The following is a 26,710-nucleotide window of genomic DNA, read 5'->3' as shown; positions in this document are numbered from 1 at the left end:
CATACCCTGGAGCCCTCCCCCAGTCTATCCTCAGCTGGCCAACCTCCCATGTCCCTCCCTGGCCCCGATCGTGCACTGGTGGGGTCCCTCGGCCTGGCCTGTGCCCTCTCACAATCCAGGCTGAGGAACATTCCCCCTCCAGCCCCCCACCCCAAGTGCATGAATTTCATGCACCGGACCTCTAGTTTTTCATCAATAATATATAATTAACTTTTATCCATAAATATGGGTCTTTTAATACTGACTATTGAAATTTGAGGGTAATCTTTTTGGAAAAAGTAGGAACTCTAAGCTATTCATAAAGTCTAATAAAAGATGAGTATATAAGTGGAAGATAAAGTAGTACAAATGATTAGAGTGATTTAAAAGGTGTTGTTTGACTATGTCTAGGGCTTGCTTTCTCAGCACATGTACTTAAATTGAATAGGTCTAATATGATTTCAAGTTTCTTTAAAATTATTTAGTTTCTTTAAACTCTCATCTCCTTCTCAATAGCACCAATTTCTCTTTAGGAATCTATAAAGCTTCAGAGAAGTTGACTTCACTCTGCCTTCAGAGGTGACACAACCTAGGTATCTAGTACATTCTATCCCTTTGGACTCAAAGATTGAGTCAGGGTGGGTATTGGCTCTAAGGCAGTTTGATACAATGACTCTTAGGACTTTTGCTGAGAATGCTGAGGTTCTCTTTCCTGTTAGACAAGAGGAAGATGCTGGACCATGAGAGGAACCAGTCTTAGAATGATGCAGACACCCAAGAAGGCATAGCGGAGAGAAGTAAATATGTGGATCTTTGATGACAAATTGAGTTGTAGAATCATGCTGCACCTGAAGCCAGTCAGCCTGTGGACTTCTCATTCATGTGAGCCAATTCATTTTTTTAAATTTTTTTCTTTTTGGCCTTGCTTTTTTTTTTCTTTATTGATTAAGGTATTACATATGTGTCCTTATCCCCCCATTGCTCCCCCCACACCCCACCCCCAACTCATGCCCTCATTCGCCTGGTGTCCATTGGTTAGGCTTATATGTATGCATACAAGTCCTTTGGTTGATCTCTCCCCCTTCCCCCCACTCTCCCTTACCTTCCCTCTCAGGTTTGACAGTCTGATCGATGCTTCTCTGTCTCTGGATCTGTTTTTGTTCATCAGTTTCTATTGTTCATTATATTCCACAAATGAGTGAGATCATGTGGTATTTATCTTTCTCTGACTGGCTTATTTCGCTTAGCATAATGCTCTCCAGTTCCATCCATGCTGTTGCAAATGGTAAGAATTCCTTTTTTTTACAGCAGGGTAGTATTCCATTGTGTAGATGTACCACAGTTTTTTAATCCACTCATCTGCTAATGGGCTCTGAGGCTGTTTCCAAATCTTAGCTATTGTAAATTGTGCTACTATGAACATAGGGGTGCATATATCCTTTCCGATTGGTGTTTCTTTTTTCTTGGGATATATTCTTAGAAGTGGGATCACTGGGTCAAATGGGAGTTTCGTTTTTAGTTTTTTGAGGAAACTCCATACTATTCTCCACAGTGGCTACACCAGTCTGTATTACCACCAGCAGTGCACAAGGGTTCCTTTTTCTCTGCATTCTTGCCAGCACTTGTCATTTGTTGATGATAGCTATTCTGACAGGTGTGAGATGGTACCGCATTGTCATTTTGATTTGCATCTCTCAGATGATTAGTAATATAAACAGCTTCTGTACAGCAAAAGAAACCATCAACAAAACAAGAAGAAAGCCCACTGCATGGGAGAACAAATTTGCCATTGTTATCACCGATAAGGGTTTAATCTCCAACATTTACAGGGAACTCATACAACTTAACAAAAGAAAGATAACCCAATCAAAAAGTGGGCAACGGACCTAAATAGATACTTTTTGAAAGAGGACATAAGGAAGGCCAAGAGACATATGAAAACATGCTCAAAATCACTAATCATCTGAGAGAGGCAAATCAAAATGACAATGTGGTACCATCTCACACCTGTCAGAATGGCTATCATCAACAAAGCAAATCAATTTTTTAAAAAACTTTTATGAGTTTATTTGAGTCAAACTGACAATTGCTGGGAAGCAAAATCTCAACAGGTTGAGAAAATGCTCCAGAGGTTTTTGTAGCTTATTTTACACATTAGAATAAAAGGAAGAGACTAAGGAGGGTTACATGAAATCTATTGGTGGGAGATTAAGAGGATGGGAGAACAGGAAGGGGGGAATCTCTGGGATTGGATAAGAAATAAACTGGAGGAACTCATCCTTCTTTTACATTGGTGGGTATAGGATAGCTAATAATTATCATTTAAAGCATATAGATGATATGTGAGAAACAAGGTAATAATGAAGGCTTCTGTGCTCTGGTGCTATGGTCGTGCCTTGAGGGATCTGAAAAAAAAGATTACTCTGACATCTCAAAGGTATGTTATATTGGATGCAAAAAGACACTAGACAGCCTCAGTTAAGATAAAGATTGACCTTTGTTAAGAAAGTTGCAGGCCTAGGACTTGACTACCACCATAACTTGCTTTTAGTTAGGAATTTTTATGTTCTGACTATCCTATGTGGTTACTTTCAGTCTCTGAGTTTGTAAGGTCAGCCATGCAGGCTTCCTCTGAGCTTGTCAGGTTCAGTATGTGGCCCCTTTTTTGTGCACACTTTCCCCTTTTGTTCATCTTCTGATGCATTGATGAGCAAGCTCTTGGTTGGATAATGTTCTAGGAAGGCTCATTCCTAGGAAGTCTTAGTGTCAGCGTTTTTCTTGCTGAAATGGTGGAGCATTGGGAATGGGCAAGATGGTAAACTTGGTTGGAAGTTAAGGCCGAATTTTTCTTAAAAGGGAAATGCAGGTAAATGAGAGGCAGTCAGGACTTATGGGTCTTCCTTAAGAAAAAAACACTCTGGATCATTTCTAACCTGCAAGCTATCCAAATTTTGCTATCTCACTTTTATGTGTTTTGCATTCAGCATAACATTTACTTATAGTGTGAGGACACAACATACGCATCTCTTCCGTTTTTACAATCTGATCATGAGAGGGATTCCCAGTTACTGGTGGTGGTATTATTATTGTTATTATTATAATCATTATTATTATTTTAATATGGCCCTTTTGCTTCCCATTGAAAGCACTCAAGTGTCATTCATTGTTAATCTGATTTCTGCTAGTTGTATAATTGGGAACTATAACTTTAAGATTTAATTGAGCCAATCAATTATCTTTATTGTTTAAAAAAGATTTTTAAAAATATATTTTTTATTATTGATAGCATTACAGAAATTTCCCATTCCCCCCTCCTTTATTCCCCTCCTCCCAGCCCCTATGCCCCTGCCCTCCCACCCCAGGTCTTCACTACCCTATTGCCCATGTCCAAGGGCTATGCATATCCTATCTTATCTAATAAAAGAGTAATATGCAAATTAACCATCACTCCCTCACTCCGTCACAAAGATGGCGGCTGCTACGGAGCTGAAGCGAGCAGGAGGCTTGGGTTGCCCCTGGCAATGGAGGAAGCCAAGCTTCCTGCCCGCCCTGGCAGGCCCTGAGCTCCGCTCAAGGCTACAAAGTTTCAATTATAGAAGATAAAATAAATCCCAGATACCTGCTGAAAAAAAAAAGAAAAGAAAAGAAAAAAAGGAGAGGCTGGGAGCTTCAGTCGCCAAGGGGCTTGACCAGCCTGCAAACAGTCATCAGCCCCTCACCTAGGTTGGCCATGGAACCCCAGTAGGGACCCTCACCCTGAAGGGGGTGTGAACAGCCTGAAAACGGCCCTCAGCCCCTCACCCAGGCTGGCCAGGCACATCAGCGGGACCCTCACCCTGATCTGGGACACTTCAGGGCAAACCAGCCGGCCCCCACCCATGCGCCAGGCCTTTATCCTATATAATAAAAGGGTAATATGCAAATTGACCTTAACAGCAGAACGACTAGGAATGATGGGTCACTTTGACACACACTGACCACCAGGGGGCAGACACTCAATGCAGGAGTTGCCCCCTGGTGGTCAGTGCGCTCCCACAGGGGGAGCTCTGAGCCAGGCTGAAGGCTGCCAGCACAGCCGTGGTGGTGGGAGCCTCTCTTGCCTCCTCAGCAGTGCTAAGGATGCCCGACTGCAGCTAGACCTGCTCCCCGCTGGCAAATGGACATCCCCTGAGGGCTCCAGGGCTGCCAGAGGGATGTCTGACTGCCAGCTTAGGCCCGATCCCCCGGGGAGACATCCCCCGAGGGGTCCCAGACTGCGAGAGGGTACAGGCCGGGCTGAGGGACCCCCCGAGTGCACAAATTTTTGTGTACTGGGCCTTTAGTCTATACATATAAAACCCTAATATGCAAATAGACCGAATGTTGGAACAACTGAACAGCTGGTTTCTCTGACATGCGTTGACCACCAGAGGGCACACGCGGAACATGGCAGGCGTCGGCAGCAGGCAGCAGAGTGCAGAACATGATGGGCATTGGCCACAGTGGGATGGTGGAGCAGGTGAGCAAGGGTGCCAGACCAAGGCAGGGCAGCAGTCACTGTCATTGGGGCGAGCCCCTGGTGGTTACTGAAAATTCTTTGCTCCCGCATGCCACGGTTCTGCCTGGTGCTCGCACCTGCTGCTGGCACTGGCCCCGCTTGCACCCGCTGCCAGCGCCCAGTGCCAGCCCTGATTGCTCGGTGCTGTCAGTGGGTGTGGGCGGTGGCTGCCGGCCCCATTCGCCCCTTTGGGCTTCTCCACCTCCCCCTGCTCTTGAGGGGCGATCGGGGCCAGCAGCCACATCTCGCACCTGGTGCCAAGCGATTGCCCCGCTCTCATCTGCTGCTGATGCCAGAGCTGCTTCTTTCACCTACTGCCAGCACCAGCCTTGCTTGCACCCGCTGCTGGTGCTGATCCCAATCACTCCACGCTGCCAGTGGGTGCGAGTGGGGCCAGCGCCATCAGTGCGTGGGAGCGGCAGTGGTGGGAGCGGGGCTGCTGGCAGATGGGACTGGGGGGGGTCGGAGTGCTGTGGCAGGAGGGGCCGGGTGGGGGCACAGAGGATGGGCCAAGACCTGCCCCTGTGCCCACTGCAGTCTCATGGCCCACAGTTCCTTTCAAGGTGCATGAATTTGTGCACTGGGCCCCTATTAAGTATCTAAGTTCTTTGGTTTATCTCTTCTCATCCCCCTAACCCCACATCGAGGTATGTCAGTCTGTTCCCTGCCTCCATGCTTCCAGTCTTATTTTGTTAGTCAATTAATTTTGTTCATGAGAGTCCACAGATAAGTGAGATCATGTGATATTTATCTTTCTCAGATTGGCTTATTTCACTTAGCATAATATTTTCCAGGTCCATCCATGCTGTCCCAAAGGGTAAGAGATCCCTCTTTTTCACAGCTGCAGAGTATTCCATGGTATAAATGTCCCACAGCTTTTTTACCCATTAATATACTGATGGGCACTTCGGCTGTTTCCAAATCTTAGCTATTGTGAATAATGCTGCCATGAGCATACGAGTGCATATATTCTTTCTGATTGGTGTTTTGAGGTTTTTAGGATATATAGTCCTAGAAGTGGGATCGCTGGGTCAAATAAATGTTCCATTTTTAATTTTTTAGGAAACTCCATACTGTTTTCCATAGTGGCTGCACCAATCTGCATACCCACTAGCAGTGAACGAGTGTTCCCTTTTCTCCACATCCTCACCAGCACTTGTTTGTTGATTTTTGGATGATAGCCATTTTGACAAGTGTGAGGTGATATCTCATTGTGGTTTTCATTTGCATTTATCTGATGATTAGTGATGTTGAAAATTTTTTCATATGTCTCTTGGCCATTTGTATGTCCTCTTTGGAGAAATGTCTATTCAGGTCTCCTGCCCATTTTTAAATTGGATTGTTTGTCTTCCTTTTGTTGAGTAGTATGAGTATTTATATTAACTTTTGGATATTAACCTCTTATCACATGTATCATTGGCAAATATGTTCTCCCATACAGTGGGTTCCCTTTTCGTTTTGGTGGTGGTTTCTTTTGCTGTGCTGAAGCTTGTTACTTCCATGTAGTCCCATTTGTTTATTTTTTCCTTAGTTTCTTTTGCCGTAGGAGATGTATCTGTAAACATATTGCTACAAGAGATGTTTGAGATTTTGCTGTCTATGTTCTCCTCTAAGATTTATATAGTTTCATGCCTTACATTGAAGTCTTTCATCCATATTAAGTTTATTCTTGTGTATGGTGTAAATTGGTGGTCTAGTTTCATCTTTTTGCATGTGTCTGTCCAGTTTTCCCAGTACCACTTATTGAAGAGACTGTCTTTACTCCATTGTATGTTCTGCAATCCTTTGTCAAATATTTATTGACTGTAATGATGGGTCAATTTCTGTGCCAGCACTTATGAAGTTAAGCAGAACTATAATTAAAATGCCAAAGGTTAAGGACAAAGAGAGAATCCTAAAAGCAGCAAGAAAAAAGCAGTTACCTATAAGGGAGCTCTCATAAGACTGTCAGCTGATTTCTCAACAGAAACTTTGCAGGCCAGAAGGGAATGGCATGAAATATTCAAAGTGATGAAAAGCAAGGACCTACAACCAAGGTAGTCTACCCAGCAAAGTTTTCATTAGAATCAGAGAACAGAAACAGTGATTCCCAGATAAGAAAAGCTAAAGGAGCTCATCACTACCAAACCAGTATTATAATAAATATTAAAGAGTCTTCTTTAAGAAAAAGAAAAAAGGATAAAAATATAAATAATAAAATGACAATAAATATATATCTATCAACAATTAATTTAAATGCAAGTAAATTAAATGTTCTGATCAAAAGCCATGTGGATGCTGAGTGGATAACACAACAAACCCTTAGATATGCTGTCTATAAGAGACTCACTTCAGATCAAAGACACACACAGACTGAAAGTAAAGGAATGGAAAAAAATATTTTATGAAAATGGAAACAAAAAAATGGGAGTAGCAATATCTATACCAGACAAAAGAAACTTATAACAAAAGACAAAGAAGGACCCAGCAAATCCACTTCTGGGTATTTATCTGAAGAAACTCAAAGCATTAAATAAAAAAGACATATACATCCATATGTTCATTGCAGCATTATTTGCAATAGCTAATATGGAAGCAACCTAAGTGTCCATCAGTAGATGAATGGATAAAGAGGAAGTGGTACATATATGCAATGAATAGTACACAGCCATAAAAAAGAATGAAATCTTGTCATCTGCAACACCATGGATGGACCTAAAGGGTATTGCGCTGAGTCAAATAAGTCAGACAGAGGAAGACAAATACTATATGATTTCACTTATATGTGGAATTTAAAAAACAAAATAAATGAACAAAAAAACCAGAAACAGACTCATAGATACAGAAAACATTTTGACAATTGCCAGATGGGAGGGAGGTTAGGGAACTGGGTGAAAAAGGTGAAGGGATTAACAAGTACAGATTGGTAGTTACAGACTAGTCAAGGAGATGTAAAATATAGTCTAGGGAATACAGTAAATCTCTATATATAAAGAGCCAGGGTCCGTCACATCCAAAATGATCGAAGGCTCGACCTAACACCGAGGCTGCGTGTGCAGCAGGCTCTAGTGGGTGGGGACTTGTGGCAGTGGGGATAGGGCTAGAGGAGGCGGGGCCAGCACTCACACTCACAACCGCCCACACAGCGCCCACCAGCTCACAGCCTTTTCTCCCTTTCTTCCCCTCCCTCCCTCCCTCCCTCCCAGCTCACTCTTGGAGCCTCTCTCAGAATGAGGCTCCAGGGCAGGCAGAGGGTGGAGCTGCCCCCACTGGCCCCACCCGCTACCAGCGGGGAAAGAGGAAGAGGGAGAGTGGGAGGCAGGGAGGCCTGGAGGACTGCTGAGAAAAACAAAGGGAGACAGACTGGGAGAGACTGAGATGGAGAGATGGAAACAAAATAGCAATATTAAAATATTTCCTCTAATTCCCTTTTAATGTGCATGAATTTCATGCACCAGGTCACTAGTATTATAATAACTATGTATGGTGTTAAATGGGTACTAGATTTATCAGGGTGATCACTTAATAAGTTAAATAATGTTACCCACTGGTTTGTACACTTGAAACTAATATAATATTGTATGTCAACTGTAATTAAAAAATAAAAAAATTATTTAAAGTACATAAAAAAGAAGTTAAGCAGAAAAACAGTGAAGCCAGAATTAGATTATGAAACTGAAAGTTGAATCGACTTTGATAAGATAGCATGCAGAAACACACAATAGCTAGAAGCATGATGACTTTGGTGGCCCATCCAGTTTGTTTCAGGGTGGATATAACTTCTTGATACTTGTTTCGTTTTGACCACATTTTTTTTTTTAAGGGGTTAGACATCAGGAACATGAACATGAAAAACAAAATAGTCCTGTTTTAGCTACTAGGTTGTTCACTTAAAAATGTGCTCAGAAACAAGTTTATGTGATAGGCAATCTTTAAACAAAGAATCTTATAAATGTGTAGAGCATTTTGTAATTTGAATAACATCTAACATGAAAAACTCTAAATCTGCCCAACTTTGTAAAATATAAGGAGGAAGTGGAGAAAACCTCAGATTTAATTTTGACTTGGGAGTAAGATTTTAACTTACTCTATTTAAAACATGAGTGGAAAACAAAACAAAACATGGGTGGAACTTTTGAGTAAAAAGCTAGCTCAAAAAAAGCTATTAACATTCTCAGCACAGGAGCCCAGAGGATGAACTGAAACCTATGTCAGTTTTTATTACCTCTGCCCTTGGGGCCAGCTTCTTCCTTACAGAGTTCCATACACACAGCTCGCCCAGGAGTCAGAAAAATCCCTCCAGGTAAAGAGCCATGAGAGCAAAGAGAATGTGGAATGGATAGTGAAAGAAGGTGGTTATACAAAATACCAGCTATGAGCACATGACCAGTTGAGGAAACAAGTACAGCAATAATTATTTCTTCCTTTTAAAAAAATTTATTTATTATTTCTTTATTGATTAAGGTATTACATATGTGTCCTTATCCCCCCATGGTCCCCCCCCCCACTCATGCCCTCACCCCCCTGGTGTCTGTGTCCATTGGTTGGGCTTGTTTGCATGCATATAGGTCCTTTGGTTGATCTCTCCCCCTTCCCCCCACCCTCCCCTACTTTCCCTCTGAGGTTTGACGGTCTGATCGATGCTTATTTCTTCCTTATTTTAATGTGAATAAGTTTATACAAGTTATTATGGGCATAGTTATGGGCTCCTCTTTTTTCCCAGGTATTTTCCCCATTATTGCATTTGTCCTTTTTTTAAAAAATTAAATCTTTATTATTCATATTAAAAAAAAAAATTCTCAGCACAACAATTAACCACAGACCTCAGAAGCATTCTTCCCGTAGAGTATGTATTTCAGGAGTTCCAATCTCCTTCCCTCCTTGAACAGGAAGTACTCTATTGATTTCCATAGTATCTGCAGTGCCTGGAGCAGTGCTTGGCATATAGTAGTTAATAAGTATTTGTTGACCTACTAACTCTTGGAATGGCAGCTAAACAAATTTGTGAAGTTTCTATATTTAGAGAGTCACTTAAAATGGAAACACCTGCTCTTTCTTTCTTTTTTTTTTAAAAAAAAATATATTTTATTGATTTTTTACAGAGAGGAAGGGAGAGAGATAGAGAGTCAGAAACATCAATGAGAGAGAAACATCAATCAGCCGCCTCCTGCACATCCCCCACTGGGGATGTGCCCGCAACCCAGGTACATGCCCTTGACTGGAATCGAACCTGGGACCTTTCAGTCCGCAGGCCGACGCTCTATCCACTGAGCCAAACCGGTTTTGGCCACCTGCTCTTTCTTATTCTGCTTCTTCAACTATCAATAAAAGTAACTGACCAAAAAATATCAAAATGTTTGACTCTATCTGGCAGCAAAAATACACAGATTGTTTTTTGTGACTGACAATGGCTGAAACAGAATAAATCATGGGGGAATCATCATTGCTTGAGACATAGACTAAATATGATAAATAGTGTCCCAATAATTAATTCTATAAATATTTCAATGCTCCTAAAATTCCAAAAGTTATTTAGACTTTCCTGTTACCCTAACTTACATGCAAGCTTTATCTGAACCATTCCAAAAAGTTGAAACAGGAAAGAGGGCTTAAGACTTCTGAACTACAAGACCATTTTTTAGACCAAGTCAGAAAGAGGTCTGGACACTAAGTTTTGACATGGTTGTTCTTGAAGAATATCATTTTAAAAAATATAGATACCAAGGTCCCAGCCAGACTTACTAAATCAACATCACTGGGATTTGGTCCAAGTTCTGTATTTTTTCCAGATTCTGCAGGTAAATTTTAATGCAAATTCCAAGGTAACAGCTGCTCTAGGGAATAAACTAGAAATTACACATCTGTTTCAGAGTAGGTGGGGATATTTGCCTTAGAGGAGGGCAGAACATTTTTCATTTTTCTAGAGTCAGTGTTGTATGGGGAGAAATGTGTTCTCATTATAGGAAAAAGGACACATTGAGTCTGGCAACTTCATTCAGAAATTAATTTCAATATTTATTTTCCTATGAGGACATTCTTCCTCATGTTAAACCTATTTCTTTTTGGTTTGTCCTTTATGGAGAAAAGCAAAACAAAACAAAACTGATCAGTGTATTTCATATATATATATATATATATATATATATATATATATATATATATATATATATAATGGGTGAAATTGGATGAATTAGTTTTCTGACACATTCAACAACTAAACCAATACAGTTACTATATTGTGGATTTGTAGCAAAACCCCAATGCAGTCATTTCACCATCTCTTAAAGCTTCAGCTTTTGAGAAACAATAATAATTTCTTCCTCAGAAATATTATTTCCCAAGGAATGACTTAATCTTATCCTTTATAGTTTGTGCATTTGGTGTCTTTAAAAAAAAATCCTCTCCTGCATCAAGGTCATAATGATATTCACTTATATAGTCTTTTAAAGCAGCGGTTCTCAACCTGTGGGTTGCGACCCCTTTGGCGGTCGAACGACCCTTTCACAGGGGTCGCCTAAGACCATCCTGCATATCAGATATTTACATTACAATTCATAACAGTAGCAACATTACAGTTATGAAGTACCAACGAAAATAATTTTATGGTTGGGTCACAACATGAGGAACTGTATTTAAAGGGCCAGAAGGTTGAGAACCACTACTTTATAGTTAAATGTCTTTTAAAAATGTTATTCTTTGTACCACTTTTTAAATTCTCATGTGTTGTTAGAGCTCCACTCTAGACTCAAAGTGTAGAAAGTTCCTGTCCAACACAGAGAATACTTCTGTAGCTCCTGCTACTGAGTCTAAATAAAATAATCCTCAGTGTAGAATAAAATAAGACTGTACAGAGAGGTGAAAATCTATGAAATGTGGTCAAAGAAGATAGCAGAGCAGTATCAGCTAATGGAAATATAAATTATCTTAAAGTCAATGTTTATTTACCCTAGTGATACTGAAGCAATAAGGCCATAAGCCTTGAAAAGAGCAAATGCAGGGCATGTGGACTAATGGCTGGTAATCATGTTGTGGGTATGCTTATCGCATGCATGTCAAATGTCTAGGAGAGATATGTTTATCATATGTTTGTCAAATGTCTAGCAGGACCTTTAAGATGCCCTTGAATAAAAGTCATTTTACAGCTCAATGTCATCATTGAGTAAAAAGCTAGCTCAAAAAAAGCTATTAACATTCTCAGCACAACAATTAACCACAGACCTCAGAAGCATTCTTCCAGTAGAGTATGTATTTCAGGAGTTCCAATCTCCTTCCCTCCTTTAACGGGCAGGTACTCTATTGAATTCCATAATATCTGCAGTGCCTGGAGCAGTGCTTGGCATATAGTAGTTAATTATTTAATAAAAAACCAACCACCTCAACGAAAGTAATCTTTTGATAACATTTTTAGATGTCCCATCTCTGAACCCCTGCTCTGGCCTGCCATACCCACATACTTCCTTAGGTTTTTGGCTTAACTATGGAACTGGGCTCCAGCTGCTCTGCTTTATGGCTATTACCTACTGTCTTCTGCCTGTCTTGAGGATTGGGTCAGACACTCAGCTTTGCCTACATGTGATTGACTTGACTCATTTGTACATTCTATCTAATTATAATCATGGGGCTACCATGATTATATCCTTAATATCATCTCAAACTGATGAGAATAAGTTTCCAGCCATAACTTTCCAACTGTCACCTGGTAGACAATTACTTGTACTTGCAAAGCCAAACCTTAAGAATATTCTCCATATACTCAAATGGTCTAATTGATAATCATCCCAGCAAAGGAGGCATTTCTATCTATATAAAATAATCTATTTTCAAAGGTGTGATTTCTGTTAAGCTACCCTGGGCTTCATGAATAGCACCACCCTTTGTGGAAAGACCTGTTTCTCTCACTAAGTAAATCTGACATGTAGTTGGGTGGGCTCAGTGGATGATTCTGGTCCTCACCAGTAACAGCTTTCCCTGCCGTCTACTATAAGAAGGTTATTGCTGTCACTGCACATTTGTTTTGGATGGGATGGATCTCTGGATGTGAGGCAGAACATGTAGAGTTGGTTTAGCTGCCTTGGCTGGCCCTTTCCTTTCTCACTACTTTCTGTTCTTTTCTGCAAGTCTGCCCTCTCAGTAAACAGCCACAACCTGGTATCCTTTCATTTCTGCCACTTCCAAATTTTCTCCACCCTGGATAGACCCAAAATCTGAGGTCTTGTCATCTTAGATCCCTCATAAATCCCCTTCTCTTGAACACTCATTGCCTATGGACTCTCATCTGTGCCATGTAACCCCCCATTGGTTAGCATTCTAAATGAAAACAGAGTTTGTGCCTGAGGAGCTCTCAGGCCACATATAGATCTTATCTGTCACCAAAAAGTCCATGCAGCAGCCTAGCTTCAAGAATTGTAAACCTGGAATTCTCTTCCATTTTTTTACAGTCCCAGGTGAGCTATTGCCACTCTCAGTGTCCCCTCTCTGCTGGTAAACCTCAACTCCACCCACCTCGGAGTTAGTTTCCCTGTAAGCCTCACAAGGTATTCTAGTCAGCAAACTGATGGAGTAAGAGGGAAAGCTGAAGATTTGGTGGCCAAAGTGCTGAGAGAGCAACTGTGCCACTAAAGATGACCTGGAGTTCACGGATTTCTGTGCCCCTGAATCTGACTCCTCCCAATCTTGTTCCTGAAGTGGCAGTATGTGCACAGACTCCAAAGCCAGACTGCCTGGATCAGACCCTGCTTGGTGTCTTCTGAGCTTCCTTGGTCTGCAGTTTGGTGCCTGACATTAATTTGGGGAAATTTCTAGTCATTATTTCAAATATTTCTCCTGTTCATTTTTTTCTTCTCTTTCTGGCTTTTCAGTTTGGGAGGTTTCTGTAGAGATATCCTCAAGCTCAGAGATTTTTTTTTTTTTCCAGCTGTGTCTAGTCTACTAATAAGTCCATCAAAGGCATTCTTAATTTCTGTTACAGTCTTATCGTTAGCATTTCTTTTGGGTTCTTTCTTAGACTTTCCATCTCTCTGCTTACATTGCCCATCTGTTCTTGAATGCTGTCTACTTTATCCAGTTAAACCCTTAGCATATTAATGATAGTTGTTTTTAATTCCTGGTCTGATAATTAATATATCCCTGCCATCCCTGAGTCTGGTTCTGATGCTTGCCTGTCTGTTCCATCTGTGATTTTTGCTTTTTTTAAAAAAAATATTTTATTGATTTTTTATAGAGAAGAAGGGAGAGGGATAGAGAGAAACATGGATGAGAGAGATCGATCAGCTGCTTCCTGCATGCCCCCTACTGGGGATGTGCCCGCAACCAAGGTACATGCCCTTGACTGGAATTGAACCTGGGACCCTTCAGTCCACAGGCCGATGCTCTATCCACTGAGCCAAACTGGTTCGGCTGATTTTTGCTTTTTAGTATATCTTATAGTTCTTTTCTTTTTTTGGTAGCAGGGCCTGATGTACTAGGTAAAAGGAATTGCTGTAAATAGACCTTTATTAATGGTGGGAAGGGAGTGTACTATGGTCCTATGATTAGGGCTCAGTCTTTCAGTGTGCCTGTGCCTATGGACTGGGGCAGGTATTTACCTTGCCAGGCCAATTAGGTTCTGATAAAACTCCCAACAGGTTAGGCTCTGGTTAATTAGTTTCGCTTGAAGGCAGACCTTGTTAAGTACAGAATGCTGTAGTGTTCCTTTTATGGTTCCTTTTCCCTTCCCCCTGTCAGAAGCATTGTGGGGAAGGGAGTGTGTGAAAGCATTGTGGGGAAGGGAGTGTGTGAATATTTCCAATATTCACTGTGAGAATCTGGTGAATACCTAGGAGGTAAAACTCACAACTGTGTTGGGCCTGCAACGACTTGGTCTCCCTAGAGTTTTTAATTCTTAGAGATGCCCAGACTGAGACCCCAGCAATTCTTCAATTATAGTTCGGGTTTTCCTTCTGGTGCTGATTCTTAGGGAGGTTGCACATCCAGTAAGATGTGAGTCTCTGTGTTTGTATATTGGTATTTCCAACTTTGGGAGTAGCATTTTGCCTTGTGACCTCACTTATCTTTCAGATCTAAGAAGAACTATTGATTTTTCAGTTTGTTCAGCTTTTTACTTGTTAGGATGGAGTAGCAACTTGTAAGCTTCTTACATACCCTCTCAGAAACCAGAAGTCTCTTATTTACCTTTTCATCACTGAAATATGAAAAGACTCAGCAATTCTGTGAATCATTGCTATGTCTCCTTTTTCCAGCAGTTCTCATCTCTTTCCATGGTTTACTTTATTATTTCATTGAGGCTCCTAGAAGTTACATATGTCAATGGACCACATGTTATGTTGAGAGAATGTTCCATAGCCAAAAATGTGAAAATATAAATAACTGGAATGGCTTGATCAGTCCTACCCTTTCTAATAAGAGTTTCCCAATCTGTCATCCAGTCACCCTGTCCCTCTTCCTCTTGTTTTTTTAATCTGATTCCTCTTCCATTCCAAAATATAACCCAGAATTTCTCACTAGTTTATCCTATTGATGCAGCTGCCAGAGAAGTATTCATAGCTGCAATGAGTATGGTATACAACAGTTGAACTACTAAATCAAACCAAGCCTGGCCTATACTACCCTGGATTTTATTAGCCAACAAATCACTTTCAATGCTTAAATCTGTTTGAGTTGAATTTTCTTTTGTTACTTAAGATTAAAAGTCTTCCACTGTCATAGTGTTTATTTTTTTCTTTTCACCATACTTACAATTTGGCATACCATTTTATAGACCCTTGCTTTTGTGGTGGACATTTTATTATATATATTTTAAATACTTGTTTTTTATTTTTATTTTTTTATTATTGATTTTACAGAGAGGAAGGGTGAGAGCTAGAGAGTCAGAAACATCGATGAGAGAGAAACATCGATCAACTGCCTCCTGCACACCTCCCACTGGGGATGTGCCCACAACCAAGGCACATGCCCTTGACCGGAATCGAACCTGGGACCCTTCAGTCCACAGGCCGATGCTCCATCCACTAGCCAAACCAGTTACGGCAATACTTGTTTTTTTACATCTTTGGTTGCTAGAGTTATATCGTCTGTTGGACTATGATTGGGCTGAGACTTCAAATAAAAGTATCTTTCATCTTTAACCTTTCTATTCTTGTATGGTGTACGTGTATTTCCTTGTGAGTAGACCCAAACTCCTTACTCCCTGTATTCTTTAAATTTCCCCCCTTAGCCTTTTATTCAATGTAGGAATTCTGGGCATATCAATATATATTAACCTCACATATTCTCTCTCTTCAATGACTTTTCTTCTCACTGCTGTCTTTTGCCTTATCACTTAATGCCTAGTCTTTCATCTGGTCAAATTCCTTTCAGTGTCTTCCATTTCTTATTATTTTCCTAATTTAGTAGGATATCCTTATATCATTGTTACTTGGGACCTTGTATCTAATAACATAGTAGTATACATAGTGTTTTTTATTTATAAAAGGGGTTTCTGTTGAAATGGCCACTGTAACACATGGATGATTATCTTGGGCCAGGAAAATGCTGAGTCCCTATAGGGGACTCATTGGATTTTCTGTCCTTGGCCTATAAATGGTTTACCCATTAATGTGGTTAGGTTTTATAAAGGGGTTTTTATTTACAACAAATGGATTACTAAGTCTATTTTCTGTAGGTGTAGTTCCTCTAAAACAGTGGTTCTCAACCTTCCTAATGCCGTGACCCTTTAATACAGTTCCTCATGTTGTGGTAACCCCCAATTTCATTGTCACAAATTGAACATAATTAAAGCATAGTGATTAATCACAAACACAGTATGTAATTATATATGTGTTTTCCGATGGTCTTAGGCGACCCCTGTGAAAGGGTTGTTCGACCCCCAAAGGGGTCTCGACCCACACGTTGAGAACTGCTGCTCTAAAAGATTAGCTATTTCCTTGTCTCTGCCAATGTAAATAGTTTCTGAGGTTTCTATTTGGGTTTTTGTTTTAATAATTTGGTTGAAAAGGTGGTGGTCTAAATTGCTTAGGTGGCCAAAAGTGCCTTGTAAATTTAGTTCTATATGGTCTATGTTGATTGGGTTTACTTACATTAGGAATAGTCTCTTTTGTCTATATACATTAGTTTTAAAGCTACAGCTTTTATCTTGACTTAGTTCCTCAGCTGTTCTTATCAAGTCGGTGAGATTTCCTGTTTTCCCTGGTGCCTAAAGATACTGTAAATAATGCTGTTCTATTCTGCAGGGGTGCATTTTTTAAGATGACTTTTTTTTTTATTTAATCTTCACCTGAAGATATGTTTGTTTTTTTATTTGAGAGAAAGGGAAAGAAATATCAATGTCAGAAACATTGATTGCCTCCCATACACACCCTGATCAGGGATCGAACCTGCAACCTGGATATGTGCCCTGACCTGAAATTGAACCCACCACCTTTTGGTGCATGGACAACCAACGCCCAACCAACTGAGCCACCCCGGCCAGGGCAAGATGACTTTTAAAATTTGTTCTGTTGCTTCTATGTATAGTGGTGAGGATACCTGTCCCTATCATAGGTCAGTCGTCTTAATTTCACTTTTTTATTAGTAGTTCCCCCTGATACTTTCCATGGAGATGTTTTAGGATATAATATCCTAGGTATTATCTTAATTTCCGGGCTGCTGCTACCCAATCACACAAAGATCTTTCTAAGTTAACATTATATTCTTCATATACTCTAAGGTGTTTATTAAATTTGGCATAAATGATAATAGGTCTGAGTTGCATATATATATAATTTTATCTGTCTAATTAAATGCAAAACTTCTGGATATTAGAGTAAGTCTGGAGCAAGAGAAGACACTTAACTAATACTTACTAGTCCTGTCAAACTCTACCTCACACATATCCAGAATTAGTCCACTTCTCTACACCCCCACTATACCACCCTAATCTAGCTTAATACTTTGGTTTCCCAAGTGCCTCTTGCTTTTCTGGCTCCCTGCAATCTTTTCTCCACATACCAATGTTTAAATCAGATGATGTTACTCTCCTACTTAAAATTCTCCACTTCCATGACATACCTTAGATTAGAAGTTATTATCTGTTTCTGCCTAAATCTCTCCATTCACCCCCCTTCACTTGTCAGTGGTCACTCAGCTCTGCGTTTTCTCAGTTCCCTTTCCCTGGAATGTTCTTCCCCCAGGTCACCAATGTCTGCTCCTTCTCATTGTTCAGGTCTCAGTTCTCTCTTCCTTGCGTGATCACCCAATCTGCACTGTTTCCCCACTTCCTGTATGCCACTCTAGATCACATCATCCAGTTTCACTTCTCAATAGAATATGTCTGGACACCTGTGTAACTGCGTTTCCTCTAAATGCAAGCTCTGTAAGCGTACCTTATTTGTTCACTGCAGTGTTTTCAGTCCCTAGAACAATGCCCAGTGCATTAGAGGCATTTAATAGCTTTTTGTGGAGTAAATAACCAAAACCATTTATAGATTTATTTTCTTTTGAAATTAAAAAAGAGAATTTTTATTCACTCTCATAAAACTGCATTTACTAAGCACCTGCTTTCATGGTATTACCACTTATGGTTTTGCACAAAGAAACTGTTTTCAGTGGTTATATTAGTTTCTTGGGGCTGCCATAACAAATAACCACAAAATGAATGGCTTAAAACAGCAGAAATTTATTCTCTCACCATTCAGGAGGCCAGAAGTCCAAAATCAAGTGTTAGCAGCTCACCCTAATCCTGTAAGATCTCATCTTGATTCTTAGCTAGTTTCATTTGCAGTGACTCTACTTCCAAATAAGGTCACAGTCTGAGGTTCTGAGTGGACATGAATTTTGGGGGGACATATTCAATCCATTACAGGGGTTTACAACACAACACAGAAACTAGCAATCTATTCTTGCTGTAGTGTAGTGACATGGGTTGTTTTTGGTGACCAGCAACCACATTCTCCCTCCCCAGGAAAACCCCAATTTCCTGCTGGGTAATTACCTCTCCAATTGTAGACAGTCTTGGTGGAAATGTAAATTAATACTCTTCATTCCACTGTAACCAAGGAGCCATATGTGACCCAAGGGAAGACAGCTGGATCCTCAGATATTTTATTTTCCAAATTTGTATTTCTTTATATTTTGGCAACTTTTCAAGATAAAGCATTCACTCTATACTGGATTTCCCATGATTTTAGCACTGGAAACATGTGAAAGCATAGAACACATGAAAGAACCTGGGTAGAGGCACACAGGATAGGAAATAAAGGTAGTGCATCTCCACATGATCTATAAGTTTTTCCTGCTACGGGGACTCCAGGAGCTGCCCTCATTCCTGTCTGGTGTCTAGGCCTGGCCTCTAGCCTCCCATTTATCCCATGAGTTCCTGGCTAGCGTTCGGTTAAAGTCTCCTTTGCTTAGGTTAGCCAGAATCCATTTCTATCATTTTCAACAAAAGAAGTTCAACTGTTACTCTGAGATCCAAGACTTTTTCAATACTGGCACAGTTTTGCATAGTTAGTTCTGAGTTCTGATATGCTGAGATTACTACTGCATGAGATACTACCTTCAAAATGTCAATTTCATCCCAAAACCTACAAATTAGTGCAATTACAAGATAGCATATTAGCAGTATTATTAATTTATTTATAACCCATCATGTTCCAAAAGGATTTCATTGTGTTAAATTATCCTACAAAGGTACAGCAAAAAACAACAACAAACATTTAAAATAAGGAACAAAAATGAGACAAAGGGAAAATAAAGGTAGAAAAGTAAGATGGTGCCACAAGTGAACCTAATCCATAAAATGGTTACGCTGAAGGCCTAGACAATGGGTAGAGGAAAGGTGCAACAATGTGAGAGGGTCACAGGCTACGGTTGTTGCCATGGTATTTGGCAACAATATTTTCTACTTGAGATAGACCTTCTCAACCTGCATTTCTGTTAAAAGAGCTTGTAATCTCTCTATAGTAAAGTGGGACCATGAGATAACTAAGCAACTTGCTACGTGGAGGGAACTGCCTAACCAAATAACAGAGAAGACAATACATTTCCTTGAAGTCATTATGGTATCATTTAGGTAAAAAATTCTTAGGAAATCTGCTTTAAATTTCTTTTTTGTTGTTAATATTCTTTTAAAATCCCACTTTAGGCTATAGTGCTGTATTTTAAATTCATAACTTATTTTGCTTTACACCAAAGGTTCTCAACCTGTGGGTCGCGACCCCTTTGGCGGTCGAACGACCCTTTCACAGGGGTCGCCTAAGACCATCCTGCATATCAGGTATTTACATGACGATTCATAACAGTAGCAACATTACAGTTATGAAGTAGCAACGAAAATAATTTTATGGTTGGGTCACAACATGAGGAACTGTATTTAAAGAGCCAGAAGGTTGAGAACCACTGCTTTACACAATAGATGGACTTGGAAACTACTTTTATAATCTACTAGAGGCCTGGTGCATGAAATTTGTGCATGGGTAGGGTCCCTAAGCCTGGCCAGTGATCAGGGCTGAACTGTGGGGTGACCGGTGGGGCGATAGGGGGGCCCCCACTGGCACCCGCCTTGGCCGGCCTGGCACCTGCGGGCTGGGGACAGCTCCTGCATTGAGCATCTGCCACCTCATGGTCAGTGCGTTTCATAGCAACTGATTGTTCCACCAGTTGTTCCGCCGTTTGGTCAATTTGCATATTAGGCTTTTCTTGTATAGGATTTTTATAAATTAAAATATTTTAAACAGAATAGAGGAACTGATCATTTAAAAGAGCACCTATAGTCAATCCTTTTGCAAATCAAACATTACTTTCTTGTTATTTTTAGTGATGTGGAGTTTTCACATATTATAGAAATGCTGGTTCCCCTTTTGCAGTTTTTATAAAGGAAGTAAAGCCCATATTTTAAATGCAACGCTGCATAAAGACATTGATCATCCTATATAATAAAAGGCTAATAAGCAAATAGACTGAATGGTGGAACGACCGGAACAACTGAACAACCAAACAATCGGTCTCTATGATGTGCGCTGATCACCAGGGGGTGTGTGCAGAACATGGTAGGTGTTGGCTGTGGCGGGATGGTGGAGTAGGTGAGCGAGGGCGCCAAACCAAGGCGGGGCACTGGTTGCTGTCATCGGGGTGAGCCTCTGGTGGTTACTGAAAATTCTTTGCTCCCGTGTGCTGCGGTCCCTCCTGGTGCTCGCACCTGCTGCCAGTGCCAGCCCCGCTTGCACCCGTAGCAGGTGCCGGAGCCACTGCTCGCACCCGCTGCTGGTGCTGGTCCCGATCACTCAGTGCTGGTCCTGATTGCCCCTGAGGACTTCTCCACCTCCCCCTGCTCCTGAGGAGCGATCAGGGCAGCAGCCACCACTCACACCTGCTGACAGCGCCGGCCCTGCTCTCACCCACTGCTGGCATCGGCCCCAATCACTCCGCGCCATCAGCGGGTGCGAGCAGGGCCGGCGCTATCAGCGTGTGGAAGCGGCAGCAGCAGGAGTGGGCTGCAGGCAGACAGGGGATAGGGGGCCACGGCAGGAGGGGCCGGGCGGGAGCATGGAGGATGGGCCAAGACCTGCCCCTGTGCCCACCGCAGCCTCGTGGCCCACAGTTCCTTTTAAGGTGCATGAATTTGTGCACTGGGCCCCTAGTACTTAATCAAATGGTAAACACAATCCTATCTAATAAAAGAGAAACATGGTAATTAGCGTACGACCGCTACCCTTCCCATTGGCTAATCAGGGTGATATGCAAATTAACTGCCAGCCAAGATGGCGGCCGGCAGCCAGGCAGCTTAAAGCGAACATGAGGCTTGCTTGCTTCCGTGACAGAGGACTCCAACGTTCCCCGCCTGCTGCTGCCGGCCTCTGAGCTGCAACTCTAAGCAACTATGTTACAAATATAGAAGCTAAACAAAACCCCAGAAACCTGCTTTAGTCGCCGGGCTTTAGCCAGCAGGATCGCAACATTGTTTCAAATACAGAAGGTAAACAAAGGCCAGAAACCTGCTTTCAGCTGCAGAGGCCTAAGAGCTGGAGTCAAGCCTCAGAGCTAAAGCTGGCCCAGAATAAAAAAAGAAAAAAAGGAGCGGTTGGAAGCTTCAGTCACCCGCCAGCCTGAAAACAGCCCTCAGCCCCTCACCCAGACTGGCCAGGCAACCCAGTGTGGACCCCCACCCTGAAGGGTGTGTGACCAGCTGCAAACAGCCATCAGCCCCTCATCCAGGCTGGCCAGGCACCCCAGTGGGGACCCCCACCCTGATCCGATACACCCTTCAGGGCAAACCAGCTGGCCCCCACCCCATGCACCAGGCCTCTATCCTATATAGTAAACAGGTAATATGCCTCTCAGCACCGGGATCAGCGGAGCCGCGAGTCCTCCCCGCACCGGGGTCAGCGTGACAGAGGGCAGCGCCCAAACCCCCTGATCGCCCTGCGGCTCTGTGTGTGACAGGCTGCGGTGCCCCAACCCCCTGATGGGTCCTGCTCTGTGTGTGACAGGGTGCGGCGCCCCAACCCCCCGCCCCCACGGGCCCTGCTCTGTGTGTGGTGGGGTAGAGCCATAACCTCCCCATCGGCCCTGCCCTGAGTGTGACAGTGGCGGCACCCCAACACCCTGATCGGCCCTGCCCTGTGGGTGATAGAGGGCGATGCTCCAACCGCCCCCCACGGGCCCTGCTCTGTGTGTGAAGGGGTAGAGCCATAACCTCCCCATCGGCCCTGCCCTGAGTGTGACAGGGTGCGGCGCCCCAACGCCTTGATCCGCCCTGCTCTGTGTGTGACAGGGGGCGGTGCCCCAACTCCCCTATCGGCCCTACTCTGTGAGTAACAGGGGAGCTCCCCAACCCCCTGATCGACCCTGCTCTGTGCGTGACAGGGTACGGAGCCCCAATCCCCCTGATGGGCCCTGCTCTGTGAGTGACATGGGGGAGCTCCCCAACCCCTTGATTGGCCCTGCTCTGTGCAAGACAGGCGGTGGCACCGCAACCTGCCCATCGACCCTGCCTTGAGTGTGACAGGGGGCGGTGCCCCAACCCCCCAATCGGCCCTACCCTGAGCGTGACTGAGGGTGGCAACGCAATCTCCCGATCCGCCCTGCTCTGTGCATGACAGGGGCAGCGCCCCAACTCCCCAATCAGCCCTGCTCTGAGCCCGACCACGGGCTGCACCTGGGGATTGGGCCTGCCCTCTGCCACCCAGGAACGGGCCTAAGCCAGCAGGTTGTTATCTCCCGAGGGGTCCCAGACTGCGAGAGGGCACAGGCCGGGCTGAGGGACCCCCCCCCCCCGCCCCCCCAAGTGCACAAATTTTTGTGCACCGGGCCTCTAGTTATAAGATATTGATCTTCATTATTATAATGAAGATTTTTCCTATTTTAATATTTATTGCATTTTTAAAATACCAAACCTTTCCAAAAAGGATCTGAGGCAACTATTGAATACATCACAAGTGCCACCTAGAGCTTTCTTTGAAAATAACATTTTTTATCTTCAGAAATAAGAACAAAACAACATATACAAGGCACATAGTCCTAGAGCAGAGCTTGCTTAAGTAGCTCTGTTTCCTGTCCTGAGCAGTGGTTAGAGCATTAGCCTGAGCACCAAAGGGTCCCAGTCAAGGGCACATACCTACTTGCAGGTTTGATTCCTGGCCCAGGTTGGGGCATGGGAGGCAATCAATTGATGTGTCTCTCTCACATTGATATTTTTCTCCCCCTCCTTCCCTCCATTCCACTCTCTCTAAAAATCAATGGAAAATAATATCCTCCAGTGAGGATTAACTCACTAAGTAACTAACTCTGCTTCCTAAAATGGTTTATTTTTGATAAAAAAGGATTTGAAATAAGAATCTAGAATTAAGTTTACTTGACTTTGGTTGGATCTCCCATTACTACTTGGTTTTAATACTACATAGATATAGATGGAGTTAAGTAAAGTGTATTAAAAGAAGGAAAAATCAAGGTATTTCACTAACGAAGTAATAGCAATATTTTCAAAAAGTGTTTTCTTCTAACTCCCAATGGGAGCTGACATCTCACTAAAGCTCTATCAATTATTTATGCCCCAAGTCACTGCTCTTTCCAATTTTCTTATCTTTAAGGCATTGGGACATTGTTACCATCATCATCACAACTACCTCCACCACCCACAGTCCAGTCACAGCAGAGCTGAGTGGCTATTGTTGAAGGACCTAGTGCTGGTGTCAAGGAAACAAACACAGGTTTTAGTATCTACCATCAAGGAGATCAGTATGGACTTGGAGAGAGCAAAAGGAAGGAGGAAAGAGGAGGAGGAGGAGGAGGGAATGTATGTGTATCATAATGAAACAGCAATAGTAGATGAAAAGCCATCACCATTTTTCCAGTTCACTGACCAGGAAGTATAGAGCCATCCCTGCCCCTTTGTTCAGTCTGGTGCCTGAGTCCTGTAGTCCTCTTTTGAAACACCTTTCTGATGTGTTCTCTTTTCCTTCTTTATCGTCTGTTTATTCCTTCGCCTCATGTCTGAAAAATTCCAACAGACTTTCCCTTCAGCTTCATGCCTCTTCTCCTGCCAGGCTACCATTACTGAAATGCTGCCTTCAACTTTTCATTTTCTTTCTCAAGAACTAGTAACCACTCTCTTGCGCTTATCAGACCATGGGCACAAATCTCTGAGCCTAGCTTTGAAGGTTTTCTGTAATTTACATGGACTTTATCCCTTCAATTTGATGGGCCACTACACTCCAACATCAAATTTTCATTCCTGAAGGGTGGGTCTCTCTATACTTTGAACCAAGGGGCACACTTTGCTTTCATTTCCTTTTAAAAATTGTGAAGGATTTCTGTGTTGTTGTTTTTTTTTAATGTGCTATTTGCTTTTATAATGGTTTCATCTTTTTTCCCAGATATTTCATTATATTAGTTATTCTATCACTTATTCCGATCCCCCTCCTCTACACAATCTCTTTTCCCTGGTACCCTCCCTCCTGAACATCACATTTTTCTCTAATCTCTCATCATGCCCTACAGCAAGTCATATTTGAACTTCCCTTTCTTTCTCTGGGGTTTGTTTCACTGTTTCCTGAGTCACTGGTCTTGCCCTTTCATTTCTCCTTGTTTTACTGAAGAATATTTTCAGGCAACCTCAGCAAAATGAGCATGTAGGAGGAGGTAAATGTTCCAAGTCCTTGCATGTCTGATAGGCTAAAAAGGGCTAATTCAAATGTAATCCTGATATTTGGAGGGCTAGCAATTGGAATCCATGCCAGCAAGCTAACCTATAATTAAGTCATTACCTCCTTCCCAGAAACTGGTCTTGCAGAATCTGTTACAGAGGCCATAAACCTGTGAACGGTGCACTGCCCGGAGGGAGGGTTGTTATCGCTGGTGCCAGGCCAGGCCATCAGATATGGCCTGGAGACCCCCAACACCTGAGGGCCTCTTGCAAAGCCTGTGAAAAGGACTGGAAGCATAATCCATATTTGCGGGACAAAGACCACAGGGAGATAAAAATGAAGGCCCCTGCATGTTTCGGTACTCTGATTTGGAAATTATTTCCCGGAGTCCGCCGGTGTAATTAAAACAGCATCTCTCCACTTCTTCAAAGCGTCGCTTGGTTTTTCTGGGATCTTCTGCAACAATTCCACTGTCACACTTCACTGTGTTTGTCTGGGTACCATAATCATGTTGCCAAGAAATGTGGTACTTATTTCTTCCTGGTTTAGTACCGGGGTTTGTTGAGGAGAAGTATGATGTCTATCTGATGTGAGATGCCATGTCCCGTGTGGCTTGGGTTCAGGATCTGGAAAAGGACGGAATGCAAATGACGAGACTAGACAAGAAATATAAATTTGGAAATCATGCGGTGCCAGGCGGAGAGTCCAACTCTAGGGGAAGGACTTTGCTGGTGCCCAGGCCCTGCCAACCTTTTATTCAATTTTAGACATATTGTCCTTAGCCAGGCAATTCCGGTAACAGACAGGCTATCTTAAAGGTCAGTAAATGTTAGTAAAGATTTACTTTGAGACTATTTGGTCAGGAAATTACTTGAGCCACTATTGTCTTGACTAAACAATTGGTGCATAGCTTTGGCCCTTGCCAGAGTTCAAGGTCCACCAGCATTCTGGGTTCCTTGTTTACACTTTTCTGATAGTGAAGACAATGGATAGCTTCCAACATCTCCCCCTTTTCCTTTCCTTAATAAATGTTGAAAAGTGAATGCCACCTGAAGGGTTCGAGTCCTTTTAACATATAAGAACAAGAATGAGATAAGCAATAGTGGTTATGCTGAGAGGCAAATGTAAGGAGATCCAGTGGAAGGGATTAAATTCTTTCATGTCCTTTTTAAATTGTTGCCAGGCATCTAAGGAATTAGTTTGCAGTAAGCTCCTTTCTAGGCTAACAGTTCTTTAAGTCCCTTTCCAGTCACTGTCCAACAGGTTTTTTTTAAATTAAAAAAAATATTTTTATTGATTTTAGAAAGGAAAGGAGAGGGAGAGAGAGATAGAAACATCAATGGTGAGAGAATCATTGATCGGCTGCCTCCTGCACACCCACTCCTGGGGGTTGAGCCCACAACCTGGGCATGTGCCCTTTATGGGAATCGAACCAGGGACCTTTCAGTCCACAGGCCGACACTCTGTCCACTGAGTCAAACTGGCTAGGGCTGTCCAACAGGTTTTTATGGGTTCCCTTCTCAGTTACTGTCCCCTGTGATATTACAGCAATGATATTCCAATTTTGGGATGGTGGACAAATGGTGAGCAATGGCAATGCAGGTCCAACCTTCTTTGGCTTGGTCCTGGGCAACCTGCAGTGACGCACAGCTGATGACTGCTAGCATGGCAAGGTGTTTTTACCATCCCCCATGTCTGGACTGTTTTTCCTCTGTCTCGTCAGCATGTTGCTTGGGGCCATTGCCATTTGTGGTTGGAGTAGACTGGTCATTTCCTCTCTCGGATCCATTGTTATAGGAAACCATACAGGCTTGGAGGAGTTTTCTGGAAGTATATAAGCATATCCTCGACCAAAGGTTAGTAAAGGGATCCTTTCTATAAACTAGACTCGGGATCTTTTAATTTTTCCAAACCATTTTCCTTTGGCTTATTCTGACACCAGTGTATTTCCATGGGTGTCTTGCCATTGGCATTACAGGTGAAAAAATTTGAAGTAATTAAGGCTTGGTGTAGTCTATTTACAGGTGATTTCTCCATAATCCCCCCTTTTTTGTTTTAAATAATATTAAGAGGCTTTTGGCAATCCTGCAGTGTGCTG

The 26,710-nt window shown here is 42.4% G+C and overlaps 1 long non-coding RNA gene across 1 annotated transcript in view; it reads left to right on the top strand.

The window, feature by feature from the left end:
* Nucleotides 1–26,710, top strand: part of LOC132238514 (uncharacterized) — an 84,207-nt gene that overhangs the window by 2,331 nt on the left and 55,166 nt on the right. The window contains exon 2 of the long non-coding RNA XR_009453812.1: nucleotides 699–861. This is a non-coding gene — a long non-coding RNA (uncharacterized LOC132238514). The remainder of the gene's footprint in view (nucleotides 1–698; nucleotides 862–26,710) is intronic.

This window comes from Myotis daubentonii, chromosome 7, assembly GCF_963259705.1.
Source record: "Myotis daubentonii chromosome 7, mMyoDau2.1, whole genome shotgun sequence".
NCBI lineage: Eukaryota > Metazoa > Chordata > Mammalia > Chiroptera > Vespertilionidae > Myotis > Myotis daubentonii.
This window is presented reverse-complemented; position numbering and strand designations above follow the sequence as displayed.